General features: G+C 43.0%; 1 protein-coding gene across 1 annotated transcript in view; it reads left to right on the top strand.

Annotated features, from left to right (window-relative positions):
- LOC137236766 (splicing factor YJU2) overlaps window positions 1-15,583 on the top strand; it is a 109,417-nt gene that overhangs the window by 41,285 nt on the left and 52,549 nt on the right. The gene's annotated exons all lie outside the window — the stretch shown is intronic.

Genomic DNA, 15,583 nt, shown 5'->3' with positions numbered 1-15,583 from the left:
GAAGATTGGGAATACAACTTGGGCATGGCAAAGTTCAGTGAATTGAAGATCCAGCAACTGAAAAAGGAGTTGGAGAACCGTGGATTAAATACAACCGGAAATAAGATCGAACTTAAAGCACGGCTACGAGAGGTAATGGAGTCGCAAGGAATTGATGTGGACGAGTTTGTCTTTTATCCTGATGGGGACGAAACAACAACAAAAATTTAAGAGAAAAACGAAACATCGCAGACAGTTACGAGCACAGCACTTGAACATGATATTGGCTGCAATAATTGCTCAAACATCGACAGTGGCATCTCAGCTGGAATCGCAGGAGACACGTTTAACATCCAAGATGGAAGAACAGAAAACGCATATGTCATCGCAATTGGAATCGCAGGAGACACGCATAACATCGAAGATTGAAGCACAGGAAACACAAATTTCTACACAGCTCGAAGAACAGAAGACATATATGGCATCCCAACTGGAAGAGCAGAAGACATATATGGCATCCCAACTGGAGTCGCAAGAGACACGTATAACATCTAAGATGGAAGCACAAGAGGAGCGCTTATCATTGCAGGTGGCGCAAATGTCTTCGCAGTTGGAAGCACAGGAAGCAAGGGTAACATCAAAGCTGGAAGCACAGGATACAAAAATTGTGCAGCTCGAGGACAAAATTGATGCTGAGATAGAAGCTTTGAGAGGTCGTATACAGGACAATTAAATCGCCCAACAGTTTCAGCGAGTAATCCAAAGGTAAAGACACCATCCTTTGACGGTTCTGTTCCTTTCCAGGTCTTTAAGCTACAGTTTGAGAAGACCGCAACAGTGAGCAACTGGAATGCTGAAGATAAAGTTGCTGCACTCTTCGTAGCATTGAAAGGACCAGCTGCCGAAATCTTACAGACTATTCCAGAGTACGAACGGAACAGCTATGAAGCATTGATGGCCGCTGTCGAGAGACGTTATGGAAGCGAGCATAGAAAACAGATATTCCAAATTGAGTTGCAAAACTGTCACCAAAGAGCGAATGAGACTTTGCAGGAGTTTGCCTCGGATGTTGAAAGGTTGGCACATTTGGCAAATGCGGACGCACCCGTGGAGTACACCGATAGGGTAAAAATCCAGAGTTTTATAAATGGCATACGGGACGTAGAAACGAAGCGAGCGACATATGCAAACCCAAAACCTACATTCGCAGAAACGGGTATCCCATGCACTGACTCAAGAAACAGCGTCACTTTTGAGTAAGCCAGCGTACAAGGCTCATCGCGTGGAAGTGGAAAGGCCAGACTGGGTAGACGCAATTTTGGATGCATTGAAGGGTACGCAGCAGAAGAATAATGATGCAGTCAAATGCTTTAAGTGTGGAAAGCCAGCGCATATTGCGCGTTATTGCAACACCAACCCTAACAGTTCCAATAATGTGGGTAGTCGTAAACACAGAGCAGAAGGAGATGAGCAAATCTCCAAGACCACTCAATCGTTAAACTAAATCGAGTCAGCCGCAAGGGGCGGCAGCTGCCTCCCGCAATTGAATGCCCCATAATCTCTATCTCGCAGATTGGAAGAAGATCGAGCAATCTTACTGTTGGAGGACATGTGGTTGGAAAGGAACGTTTACTGACTGTAGATACCGGTGCATCCCATTCCATCATTCGATGAGATTTAGTCAACAAAAAGATAAGAACATTGCTTGGAGCAAGATTACGTACAGCCACGGGAGAGGAACCCAGGTAATTGGAGAAGTAGAATGTGAAGTAGCAATTGGGAACGTTACGGTATTACACAATTTTATAGTGGCAGGTATTGTTGATGAAATCATAATTGGAGTGGACTTCTTAATCAACCAAGGCATCAAAATCGATATGCAAAGCAAGACTATGCGATATAAGAACATGGATGTGCCACTTAATTTCGGCTACGAGAGAGGCTACAGCAGTAACCGAGTGCTGGTGGAAGAGTCAGCAAATACCACCAAAATCAAACAAATTGTGGGTTGTCGAAGCAGCAAACAAATCAGCACCGAACATACTTGTAGGAAAAACCCTGGCTATGAAAAAACAAGATGGACGTATTCCGGTAAGAGTACTCAATGAGTTCAAGTCACCACTCAAACTGACCAAAGGAGCTATTTTGGGAAGATGCCAAGAGGCTGAAGTAATTATTAACTGTGAACAGCTCCAGGAACACGTCTCATCTAGTAATACTGATCTTTCAAATGACATCACGGCATGGACGGAGGGGTTAGAGGAAGATTATCGGAGTAAGGCAAAGCAACTGCTCCTAAAGTACGCAAACATATTTGACCAGGATGGTTCGAAACCAGGCCGCACCAATGTTGTGAAACATCAAATTGACACTGGAGACGCGAGGCCGATACGTCAAGCTCCACGTAGTGTTCCACTGGCGAAGCGGGAAGTTGTAAGTCAAATAATACAAGAAATGAGCGACAGCGGCGTCATCGAACCATCAGCTAGTCCCTGGAGCTCACCGGTAGTACTTGTAAAGAAGAAGGATGGAAAAATGAGGTTTTGCGTGGACTACCGGAAGTTGAATGACGGTACGAAAAAGGATAGCTACCTATTGCCAAGAATTGACGACACTCTGCACTCGCTATCTGGTACGGAATGGTTTTCCACACTGGACTTGAAAAGCGGCTACTGGCAAGTGGAGGTGAAGGAGGAAGACAAAGAGAAAACAGCTTTGAAAGCTGGCTTACACAGAAGCGATGCTGGTTCCTGAATCAGTGCATGGGATACCGTTTCAGCAAATGTCAGCTTTGGGTTTGCGTATGTAGCTCACTTCGTTTCCATGTCCCGTATGCCATTTATAAAACTCTGGATTTTTACCCTCTCGGTGTATTCCACGGGTGCGTCCGCATTTGCGAGATGAGCCAATCTTTCAGCATCCGAGGTGAACTCCTGCAAAGTCTCATTAGCTTTTTGGTAGCGGTTTTGCAACTCTATTTGGTATATCTGCTTTCTGTGTTCGCTTCCGTATCGCCTCTCTAGAGCGCTCATCAATGTTACGTAGTTGTTCCGCTCTCCCTCGGGAATAGTCTAGGATTTCAGCAGCAGATCCTTTCAATGCGACGAATAGTGCAGTAACTTTATCTCACTCCAGTTGTTCACTGCTGCGGTCTTCTCAAACTGAATCTTAAACACCTGGAAAGGAGCAGAACCGTCCAAGGATGGTGTTTTTACCTTTGGATTACTCGCTGGAACAGCTGGGCGATTTAGTTGTAACTGCTCCATACGACTCTTCAAATCATCGACTTCTACCTGAAATTCAGCGATTTTTCCATCCTGCGCTTCCAGTTTTGATTGATCAAGGACATCAAGGATGCCTAATTCCCTATTAAACGATATATTGCTGTATGCAGATTTTTCTTTTTATCTAATATTTTTAGAATAAAATTCGGACTCAGCTGTATTTTATTGCAGCTGGTGGGTGTGCCCCATGCTGCGATTCCATATCTAATATAGGATTCTGACAGCGCCAGATACGCCTGCAGAAGAACAGAGTAGTTGGTACAAAGACAGATGTTTGATGAAGTACGAGGTTTTTCTCAACTTGTTTCTCAAATACAAGACGTGTTCATTTCACTTGAAATGGTCATCAACGACTATTCCTAAGTATTTATACGTCCGAACAGTTTCGATGGTGATGTTGACGTGACAAACATTGCGCCTCGTTATTATGCAGACAGTCGTAACAATGGTACGTTAGATTTATGTTTGGCGTTTTTAAGTGGGGTGGTCGTATGTCCATTAATTTTGTTTTTAGTCCGTTTACTAGCAGTCCGTTGTCGTGTGACCATTTTGCAACAATATTAAGTTTTATTTGCATTATATTTGTTGCAGTCTCTAAATCTTTATGAGATACAATGATGGCGGTGTCATCGGCGTATGCAAATACTTCGCAGTTTTTCAAATGCTTGAACATGCTGTTTGCATATATAAAAACAGGATTGGTCCCAGTTTTGAACCTTGAGGAACTCCATGCGATATCAAGATTGCGTCGCTAAAGTGATTAGCCACTTTAACCCTAAAGTGTCTTAGTTGCAAATAGCTTTGACACCACTTTAAGCAGTGACCTCGTATTCCTGTATTTTCTAGAGCTTTAAACAACTGCCCGTGGGAAAGAGTATCGAATGCTTTAGTAAAGTCAATAAATAGCGCAAGACTGTTATTGTTTTTTCCGAGGTTTTCGTTGATTTTGCTAGCAAAATTGCCAAGGAGTTGATTAACATTTCTTTGTCTTTGGAATCCATAATGATTATGTTCTATGATTTTATATTTTTCAATAAATGCTCTTGACAATAGCTTCTCTAAGATTTTTTCCACAACTGGTAATATTGCTATAGGTCTATAATTTTTTGGATCGGATTTGGTGTTCCTGTTTTGTGCAAAGGTCGTATTACTGACATTTTTAAGGCGTTTGGCATAATGGATTGTTTTAAGCTGAGGTTAATCAACTTGGTTATCACTGGAGCTAACACAGATGAGCTTTTTTTAAGATCTTTAGGCCCAACGCCGTCAAAACCTGGGCTTTTAAACTCGTCAAGTCCCTGGAGAATATTTAAAATTTCTTCCTCACAGATCTCTTCTATATATATAGAGTTAGGCGTCTTATAATCGATCTCAGTTATAGTCCTAATATCACAGGTATGTATTGCACTTTTTACACCATCATAAAATGTTCTAGCAAAAGCATTACAGATTCCCTTTATGTCTGTACTCTTAAAGTTTTTTATAATAGTCATCATATGATTAAAATTTTTCCAATAACTTCGTTAATAATCTGCCAAGTTTTCTTCATGTCACGCCTGCATTCGGAAAACTTGTTCATATAATAAAGGTTTCTAGCCTTATGGATCTGCTTATTGACGTAATTTCTGTATCGTTTATATTGTGATTCTACTGTATGATCATTGGGCTTTGGTTTCCATTTGCGATATAACTTATCTCTATTATCGCATAAGGTTCTTAGATCCCTTGTCATCCATTAGTTTGTTTTTCTTTGCTTTTTACTTTTTTTCTCAATGGCAGAGTTTTAATATATTTTTTTGAAATTGGATTGTATATTTTCGTATAATTCCTCAACATTACTCAATGAGAGAGAGTCGCTCCAGTTTGTGCTATTTATCTCTTCCCTTATACTGTTTTCACACAGACGGCTTATTGAATAATAAAGGCAGTTTTCTACATTAAGACGCTTATTGAGCTCAATCTTCCCTACAAAATTCGAATCTATATGTATTTCATTAGTGACTAATCGAATGCCAAATGAAGTCAAAAGCACAATGCAACTCTGTTTAGAGTGTTCAGTTTCTTAGTTTTTGGTGTGTTCAGTGCTTAAAAATGTCATTTGTTAAAGTAAATGTCATTGTCTGTCATATAGCATTGTCATTTTATTCGCTTGATATTTCATCCTTCATACTAATCGAGCAGTTACTTCTGTGTGAAAGCAAAAAATTTACGATTTCATTAGAAGGTGAAATGAGATCATTAAGTTTCTGTGTGAAAACAGTATTATTACTCTTCTAGCATCTAAAACATTTGAGAAGGGTCCAGTGTTTTTTTAATTTTATTTTGTTTTTTTTTTTTTTTTTTATGGATATTCCGAATATGTACCAAAGAGTAGTGGTCTGTGATATTGCATCAACAGTGGCCGTTTCTATATCAGCACTTCTGCATTTTATAAAAATGTGGTCAATACACGTTGTTCCCCTATTTATATCTTCTCTTGTACAGTCACTTATTATTTTCCGCATACCACAAGAAGAGAGCATATCTAAGTAAAGAGTCACATTATCATTAGAAACGCTCATCATGTTAGTATTAATGTCGCCTATTAAAATTTCACACTCTTCTTTACTCGAATTTCGTAGGAAAGTCTCAAGTTCGTGTACAAATGTTCGTATGTTGCCTTGCGGGGGACGGTAAATAGCATGTACTGTACATACAAATGTGTTTGTGCACTACTCAATAATTTTGACTTCTATATTCTCAAAAGTGGTCGTTTCTATTATTTTACATTCATAGGACAGACTTTCTCTTATATATATCGCAATTCCATTGCAATTCGATGTTTCGTTTTCCCTTCAGTTTTTGTTGTTGTCTCGTCCCCATCAGGATGAAAGACATCATCGTCCGTATTAATTCCTTCCGACTCCATTACCTCTCGTAGACGTGCTTGAAGTTCGATCTTATTGAGGGTTGTATTCAATCCACGGCTCTCCAACTCCTTCTTCAGTTGCTGGATCCTGAATTCACTCAACTTTGCCATGTCCAAGTTGTATTCGCAATCTTCGGAATTTATTTAACAATCCCACTTCTGACACCAATTGTAACGAATTTAGTGAAATTCGGCTTATTCCAAACCTTCTGATAACGTTCGAATCGCTAAACTGTTGAATAAGTCCAATATTCAATAATGCAAAATGGTCTTTATTAGACTACTTTGAGAGTACTTCACAATAACTCTTACTTCACAACTAATTGCGTGTTTAAATCAAACTGCTTAGAGTATGCCTCAGCTTGCGCTGCTTTTATACTCTCGGTTTCCTCGTTCACCCATTTCTCCTAAGGTCTAGTAATTTCGTGAACTTCATGCTTCGTTGCCAGCCATATACATGTATATTTGTAGTTTGTAGCCATGTGCGTGTGTATATGTGACTACTACTTCGGCTGATGATGACATGCGTTTGTGAGTATCTCTCCGCTGCCTTGTATGCATGTGTGTAAATGATGATTGATTTGTTTACGTACATGCAAGTGGCTGTTTAGTATCGGCTTAGTGATGCTAATATTCGTCGCAGTATTATGAACGTGAGTGAGAGGGAGATTTCTCTGCCATTTCTTAGGAGTTTTTTCACTTAAAATAGTTAAAATAAATTGGTTCTTTTAAGAAAGAACACTTATTTGTACAAATTTGTGCCAAAATATGTACATTCTACCACAACATTCTTTATTTTAAGTCGATAAGTATTATTAGTATCATTAAAGGTCTGGAAGCACTACGACCTTTGTGCAGATCTATTGTGCAAGACCTTTCAGCCTAATTTTGTATCTGGAGGCTCTTGATGTATCGAAGTACCTCTTCAGGCTTTTTACTCCATATCACATAGGGATTAAGAGTCCCACCACCTAGATGGGATAGTCTCTGCCTAGCTAGAGCGGCGCATTCGCAGAGAATGTGAACCGGCGTTTCATCATCCAGCTCACAGAAACGGCAAATTTGGGTATCAGATAGATTTAATTTACTTAGGTGATATCGTAGACCGCAGTGTCCCGTGTAGTACCCAGTAAGAGTTCTTAGGTCCTCCCTGCTTAGGTTAATGAGTTTGGCTGGTACTTTCGTTTCCGGAAGTATAAACAGTTTGGCCTGCCTTTGCCCTGGGCAATCAATCCAGTGACGTCTGAATTTTTTAGTTTCCCAGTTACTTATAGTTTCCCTGGTGTGTGCTTTTGTAAGTCCACAAAAGGGCTCTGGACCATAGAATGCTGATGTAGCACCCTGCTTTGCTAGGTAATCTGCATGTTCATTACCTTCATATCCCTCATGTCCGGGAACCCATCCCAACAAAACTTTGTTTTTTGCTCCCAGGGCATTAAGGATTTCAGTGCATTCATCCACCAGCTTAGATGTAACTATGTAGGATTGCAAGGCACGCAGTGCCGCCTGGCTGTCCGACATAATGTAGATGCTCTTCGATGTTGAGCCTCTCCGCAGACATTCTCTACCACATACCTCTATTGCATGAATTTCTGCCTGAAATATGGTGGTGTAACGTCCCATTGGTATCTATTTTTTTGAAGTTTGGCTCCCGTTCTTCCGTCATCGAATTTCGATCCATCCGTGTACCAGACCTCTGAGTCAGGGTCGTTATAAGGATTCCCTATTTACAAGTGGGTCCTGTCCATAATGGATACTTCAAAGTTCCGTGAGATTCTGAGCTTAGGGGACATTACGTCACGCAGTTGTAATGAGGGATTTCCTATGAATTTTCTTATTACTTTCATATGCCCTATCATATTTCCTTCTTCAACTCAGAAATATTTGGAAGTCTTAGTGCACCTAGTGTTGCCTCTTTCTCTATCAGAATAGGGAAGGGAGCTATTCCCACTAAAGCACTAAGTGCGTCAGCAGGGGCGGTTCTCATCGCACCCGTTATGCCAACGCAAACTAATCGATTCAGTTAGCTTAGTTTAGCCGTTACCTTTCTTTGCGTGGCCTTCTGCCACCAAACTAGAGAAGCGTAGGTGACTATTGGCCTTACGACAGTATTAAATGTCCAATATACCATTTTTGGACAAATCCCCCATGTTTTGCCGTAGAGACGAGTACAGGCAAAGAAAGCTCTTGTTGCCTTGTTTAGGATAGCATCCAAATGAGCATTCCACGTGAGGGTTCTATCCAGTGTGACCCCTAGATATTTAGCCTCCATTGAGAATTGTATTTTTGTACCACCCAGGGATGGTTCTGGGATAGATACTTTCCTTCTCCGGGTGAAAGGCACTATAACAGTTTGTTAGGATTTATAGAAAATCCTTTGGTATCGCACCACGTCTCTATGATGAAAAGGGCTTGTCGCATGCGATCTGATATTGTATCTTCGTGCATCCCTCTGATGCAAATAACTAGGTCATCTGCACATCCTTGTGTGTCAAATCCCTTGCTTTTCATTAATTGAAGGAGGTCATCAATGACCAGGGTCCACGGGAGAGGGGAGAGCACACCTTCTTGTGGGCAGCCTCTTGTGGCCGCAATTGATTCAGTTGTTCCTCCCAGTTCCAAATGGATTTTTCTACTCTTTAACATAGACAGCACCCATCGCATTATTATAGGGCTTATTAATTAGGGCTTATTGTGTTGTGTTATCGAAAGCCCCTGATATATCAATAAAAGCGCAGAGGGCTATATTTTTTGACTCTAGAGCCTTTTCGATTTTTGTCGTGAGACTATGAATAGCCGTCTCCGTGGATTTCCCTGACTGGTAGGCGAACTGATTCCTACACAGAGGGAGTTTATTTAGATTGGCCTCCCTGATATGCTGATCTAAGATTTTCTCCATACCTTTTAGGAGAAACGAGCTCAGGCTTATTGGTCGATACGACGAGGGCAGTTGCTCGGGTTTCCCTGGCTTTGGCAAGAATACTACCTTAGCCTCTGCCCACCTGCTCGGGATATGGCCGAGCAGTAGTGATGCCTTATATAAAGTGGAAAGGACTGGGGTTATATGCTTTATCCCTTGCTGTAACAGACAAGGGTAGACCCCACCCGGTCCTGGAGACTTGAATGGGCTGAAATTAGACAGAATCCATTGCACTCGTTTCACAGTGGTGAGCTTTGTTGCTAGGCTTTTTTCATTACCACTGATGGTTGGCAAATCTGCCATTATAGGTGGTGATTGATAGCCTGCTGTGCAGTCAGGAAAGTGTGTTTCGAGTAGTAGTTTGCTCGTCTCTTTCGGCCGCGTGGTGTAGCTCCCATCTGTTTTTTTCAACGTGCCAATTACATTTCTGTGATGTCTAGAAAGGGCTTTTTGTAGTCGAACCGCTGCTGGAAGATCATTAATCTTTTCACAGTGTTCTCTCCAGGTAGCCCTTTTAGATTTCCTAAGTTCTTTATTGTAAGATATTAGAGCGACTTTGTATGAATCCCGCTCGCCCGTAGCTCTCGCTTTATTGAACAGCTTCCTAGCCTGGCATCTTAGCTACCCAAGCTTTTTGTTCCCCCAAGGCACATCACGTTGTGTACGTATCTTTCCTTGGGGGCAACTCTCATTGAAAGCTGTTTTAATATCTGAGTGGAGCTGTTCAGCTTCCTTCCTGCACGGTGGTTACAGGTCGCTGTAAGCTGTTAACAGCTTCCTCAATAATAAAACGGAAAAGCTCCCATTAGCGCCCAGATAAATTGCGGTTTAAATCAAAACCCCCACCATAGAACAGTACTCGTAGCGCTAGACCTATCAAAAGCTTTTGATACGGTCAACCATGGCTCGTTACTGCAAGACCTGGAAGGGTCTACCCTTCCCCCATGTCTTAAAAGGTGGACCGCAAATTATCTGGGTGGTCGGCAGGCATCGGTGCTATTTAGAAACGAAACATCAAAGCCAAGGAGAATTAAACAAGGGGTGCCACAGGGTGGTGTCCTATCCCCACTTTTGTTTAATTTCTACATATCTAAGCTACCTTCACCACCGGAAGGAGTCACAATCGTTTCCTACGCCGATGACTGCACAGTAATGGCCACAGGCCCAGGCCCACAGATCGATGAGCTATGCAACAAAATAAACGGCTACCTCCCTGATCTGTCCAGTTTTTTCGCCTCGCGAAACCTGGCATTATCACCGACTAAATCTTCCGCGACCTTATTTACAACATGGACGTCCCAAATGTCGACCATTTTGAACATCCACGTCGATGGCTCTACGCTACCGACTGTCCTACACCCCAAAATCTTGGGTGTGACGTTTGATCAGGATCTACATTTTGGTGAGCACGCAGCCGCAATTGTTCCGAGAATTCAGAGCCGTAACAAAATCCTCAAATCCCTTGCTGGCAGTACCTGGGGAAAAGATAAAGAAACGCTCATGACTACATACAAAGCAATTAGCCAGCCGATTACGTGCTACGCGTCACCCATATGGTCGCCAAGCCTAAAAATTACCCACTGGAAGAAGCTACAGGCCTGCCAAAATACTGCTCTCAGAATTGCCACGGGCTGTCTTCTTATGTCCCCAGAACACCATCTACATAATGAGGCGAGAATACTCCACATCAGGGAAAGAAACGAGATGCTGACCAAACAGTTCCTGTTGAATACCCAGAAACCTGGGCATCCCAACAGACATCTGATTGACGAGCCAGCACCGCCTAGGGGCTTAAGGAGTCATCTCCGTAAGCATTTTGAGGAAATACGGCATCTGAGAACACAGCCGTATGAAGCGAAAAAACACAAACAGGTCCTTGGTGAACTCCACAAACAGGCGTCGGACCTTTATGCCGGGAATTGCCCGGTGAACCCAGTACTCAAAGTAAAGTATCCAAAACTTGCGGAAGAGGAACGCATACTCCCCAGGGAAACGCGTGTCACTCTGGCTCAACTTCGTTCTGGATACTGTAACAGGTTAAACTCTTACCTATCCAGAATCAACCCCGACATACAAAATGTATGCCCCGCTTGCAATGTGTCCCCACATGACACCAACCATCTCTTTAATTGTAATGTGGAACCAACGCCTCTAACACCCCTTTCCCTATGGTCCACCCCTGTTGAAACAGCAAGTTTCCTTGGACTCCCGTTAGAGGATATTGATGACAGTTTGTGATCGGTCGCGTCTGTTAGGTGGGGCGAAGCACTGCTACAACAACAACAACATAAAACTCCCCAAAACCTTCGGGGAGTGTCTTTGTCGTTAATACAACAACAACAACAACATCGGTCACATGTAACCCAAAGGCTACAGGCTCATTAGCTTAACATCATTTCTGCTCAAAACCTTAGAGAGGCTGATAGATATGTATGTAAAGTCCAACGTGGATGAAAAGCTGCTCTCCACAACACAGAATGCGTACACCAAAGGTAAGTCGGCAGATACTGAACTGTATAGGGTGGTAATAAACATAGCGAAAGCCCTGGAATATAAAGATTATACTCTAGGAGTCTTCTTAGACATTGCCGGGGCTTTCAACAATGTTTCTAAATAGGCGATAATGGATGGTCTTAATTACATTAAAGTACATCCAGCCTTAACCAGATGGATCGGCTTCATTTTAAACTGAAGGAAGATTACCTCACAATGGGGATTGTATGAGGCCACGAAATCAGTGCACAGGTGGACGCCGCTTTCACCTCTGCTGGTCATCGACCAACTGCTCAGGCAGTTCGATGAGGGGCCCGTAAAACTAACGGCTTATGCAGATGACGTTGCAATTGTCATAAGTGGAAAGTGCCTTCCAATGGTTAGCTCTTTGATGGCCCGAGCGCTTCGGGATGATATTCTAATGTCGACTTGACAGCCAACGCAGCGAAGACGGATATAGGCTTGTTTACTAAGAGGTATAAGGTCCCAAATTGGACCAGGTCTAAGTTAGGAAGGGTGGCCCTACAGGGGAAACCTTGCACAAAATATCTAGGAATCATCCTAGACAGTAAGTTGTCGTGGAAGCTCAACGTAAGGGAGAGGGTGAAGAAGGCATCGACGGCACTTTATGTGTGTAAAAGAATACTGGGGTGTACGTGAGGTTTATCGCCCTCTTTTTCTCATTGGGTCCTCCATCCTATCCAAGCCACAAAAAAGAACCTACCCCAAAAAATTAGAGGGGATATGCAGGCTATACGGGAGCCCTGAAAACAACCCCGAAGGCTGCACTGTATGCCATTTTGCACATTCCACATGTTGACCTGGTAGCAAAGAACATTGCGTTAACAACTGCACCAAGGCACTTGAGCACAGACCATACGGCCGTAGTTGTTTAGCGTCATGAATTACAGGACGAACATGTTGTTGAGTTAACAGTGCTTCGCCCCATTCAATGGGCACAACCGATCACAAATTCAAAAATTCATCAAAGTCCTCTAACTGGAGTCCAAGGAAACTGGCAGGTTCAACAGGGTGGACCATAGGGAGATTGGTATTAGAGGCGTAGTTTCCACATTACAATTAAAAAGATGGTATATTACGTATGGCGGGGTAGATTCTGTACAAGTAAGAGTTTAACCTGTTACAGTATCCAGAATGAAGTTGGGCCAGGATGACTCGTGTCTCCCTTGTTAGTGTGCTTTCTTCTTCTGCAAGGCTGGATGTTGCATATTAATAACAGGGTTCACGGGGCAAGTCTTGGCAAAAGCGTTTACCGTTTCTGTGTGGATTTGGCTTAGGGCCTGCTTATCCTGGTCTGCATCAAACGGCTGTGTTGGCAGGTGCCAGATCTCGTCATAGTGCTTATGCAGATTTTCCCTTAACCCCCGTGGAGGCGGGGATAGATCAAGCAGTTGTTTTTTAGGATGTCCTGGTTTGTGACAATTTAGCAAAAACTGCCTGTTCAGCATTTCGTTGTGCTCTTTAATGTATGTACGTGGTTAGCAACGTTTCTTTATCTTTTCCTCTGGTGCTTGCGGCAAGCGTCTCGAGGATTTTGATGCGGGTTTGTGCTTTAGATACAATTTCGGTGGCATGCGCCTTGAAGGTTTCGAATATTATCGAACGTTACCCCTAAGATCTTTGGGTGACTGACAGTCGGTAGTGTGACACCATCCACACATCCAATATTTTCAACATATGTTCCTTCCACGTCGTAAACAGAGTAGCTGTTGTTGTTGTTGTATTAACGATAGAGACGACCCCAAGTTCCTCATGGAACATGGAACGGGCTAGTACCTTAATGGTGCTTTGTTACCGGAACGTACCGGATCTATATACGGCAAAGGACCATCAACATCGATAACACTCCCCAAAGCCTTCGGGGAGTGCTTTATTGTTAATACAACATAAACAGAGTGGATGGTCTTTTGTCTAATTCCAGGATGCGCGAGGTGAAGAAGCTAGAAATATCGGGAAGATAGCGGCTTATTTTAGAAAGTAATTCATCAATTGAAGAGCCAGGTCCCGTTGCCATAATCGTGCAGTCGTCGGCATTGGAAATGATTGTAACTCCTTCTGGTGGGGAAGGGAGTTTTCATATGTAGAAATTAAACAGAATCGGGGATAGGACACCACCGTGTGCTACCCCCTGTTTAATTTTCCTAAGTTTTGAGTTTCGTTACTAAATTGAACCGACGCTTGCCGACCATTCAGATAATTTGCGGTTTATCTTTTTAGACAAGAGGAAGGTGTGAGCATTATTTGTCTTGAAGTAGCGTGCCGTGGTTGACTGTGTCAAAAGCTTTTGACAGGTCAAGTGCCACAACCACCGTCCTATGATGGCGGTTTTCCTGATTTAGTCCGTAATTAATCTGAGTTTTTATGGCATTTAGCGCGGCGGTGGTGCTGTGCATTTTGCGGAAGCCATGGTGGGTGGCTAAGCGAAGATTTGCCGTGGTTTGCGGTGTACTGTTCTGATCCGGAAATACATAGATCCTAGAAGCTGCCAGATCACTGCGTTTCTAAGCGGAAGTATTAGCCGTAACCAAAGCAGTAGAAACACTGGAAGATAATAGCCTAAACTGCAGCAGTGATAACTTGTATATTGACAGCCAAGCAGCAATTAAGGCAATAATCTCGCATAGCACAAGTCATCCTTTGAAAGAATCGGGACGGGGAAAAGCATACATCTATATTGGCGGCCACCGTGGTGTGATGGTAGCGTGCTCCGCCTATCACACCGTATGCCCTGGGTTCAACTCCCGGGCAAAGCAACATCTAAATTTTAGAAATAAGATTTTTCAATTAGAAGAAAATTTTTCTAAGCGGGGTCGCCCCTCGGCAGTGTTTGGCAAGCACTGCGGGTGTATTTCTGCCATGAAAAGCTCTCAGTGAAAACTCATCTGCTTTGCAGATGCCGTTCGGAGTCGGCATAAAACATGTAGGTCCCGTCCGGCCAATTTGTAGGGAAAATCAAGAGGAGCACGACGCAAATTGGAAGAGAAGCTCGGCCTTAGATCTCTTCGGAGGTTATCGCGCCTTACATTTATTTTTTTTTTTATATTGGGTCCCAGGGCATATGAGAATAGATGGGAAATGAAAAAGCGGAAGAACTAGCTAAAAAGGGCACATCCCTTGAAGCTTCCTCCGTAGACGTCCCAATTACATTCGGCGAGATTAAGAGAAGGCGAGAAGAGCACATGAGCTAGCGGAAAGCCGTGGGGCTATGAAGTGTCGAAGATTATGTGTACAACCTTTTTTCTTTTTTTTATTGGACGTTGGGGTAGCGCACTACCCTCAATTGGCTCAATGAAACCAGGCTAATCCTGTTCATGTGTCCGCACCCCGTGGGACCGCCGTTAGGCAAATCGTCATGGGGGGCCGGTTTAGTCGCCACTACTTCGTATGCGCTCCCAATCGGCATGCATCAATTTCGTCATAACTATAAAGGCCATCTTGCTCACAGCAGTCCAACAATATGTTTGTCCGCACATTCGGGGAACTAAATTCTTAATGGAAGGCTCCTCTCATAAAACTCTGTGTACAGAGAGTCTTTCACCATGAAAACGAGCGCAGTGAAACGTTACATGTTCTGCGCTTTCCAATTCGGAGGGACAGTGTAGACAGAAAGAATCCCTCTATCCCAGGCTTATGTAGATATTCTTTGAAGCCGCCGTGCCCGCTCAATATCTGTGTGAGGTGGTAATTTAGTTCGCCGTGTTTTCGCTCGTACCATTCTCCGTTCTTGCCACCTAACTATTGTTCGTGACCTTGAGCTTCGCTTAGCATCTTCAGATGGTCGGCTGATTCCAATTCCATACAGATCTGCCATTTCACCTGAGAATAGATCTACTGGGATTTTCCTGGATAAAACATGTATCTCGTCCTCAGACACCGTTCGATACGCACATGCTATTTGTATAGCAGTAATACGGAAGGCTGCTAATATATATTTTTGGTGGACCATTTTAGATCCGTGCCATACTAGTGCTGCATATA

Source organism: Eurosta solidaginis, chromosome 1 (genome assembly GCF_040869045.1).
Source record: "Eurosta solidaginis isolate ZX-2024a chromosome 1, ASM4086904v1, whole genome shotgun sequence".
In the NCBI taxonomy this organism is placed as follows: Eukaryota; Metazoa; Arthropoda; class Insecta; order Diptera; family Tephritidae; genus Eurosta; species Eurosta solidaginis.
The sequence above is the reverse complement of the archived record's forward strand: the minus strand, read 5'-3'. Positions and strand labels throughout refer to the sequence as shown.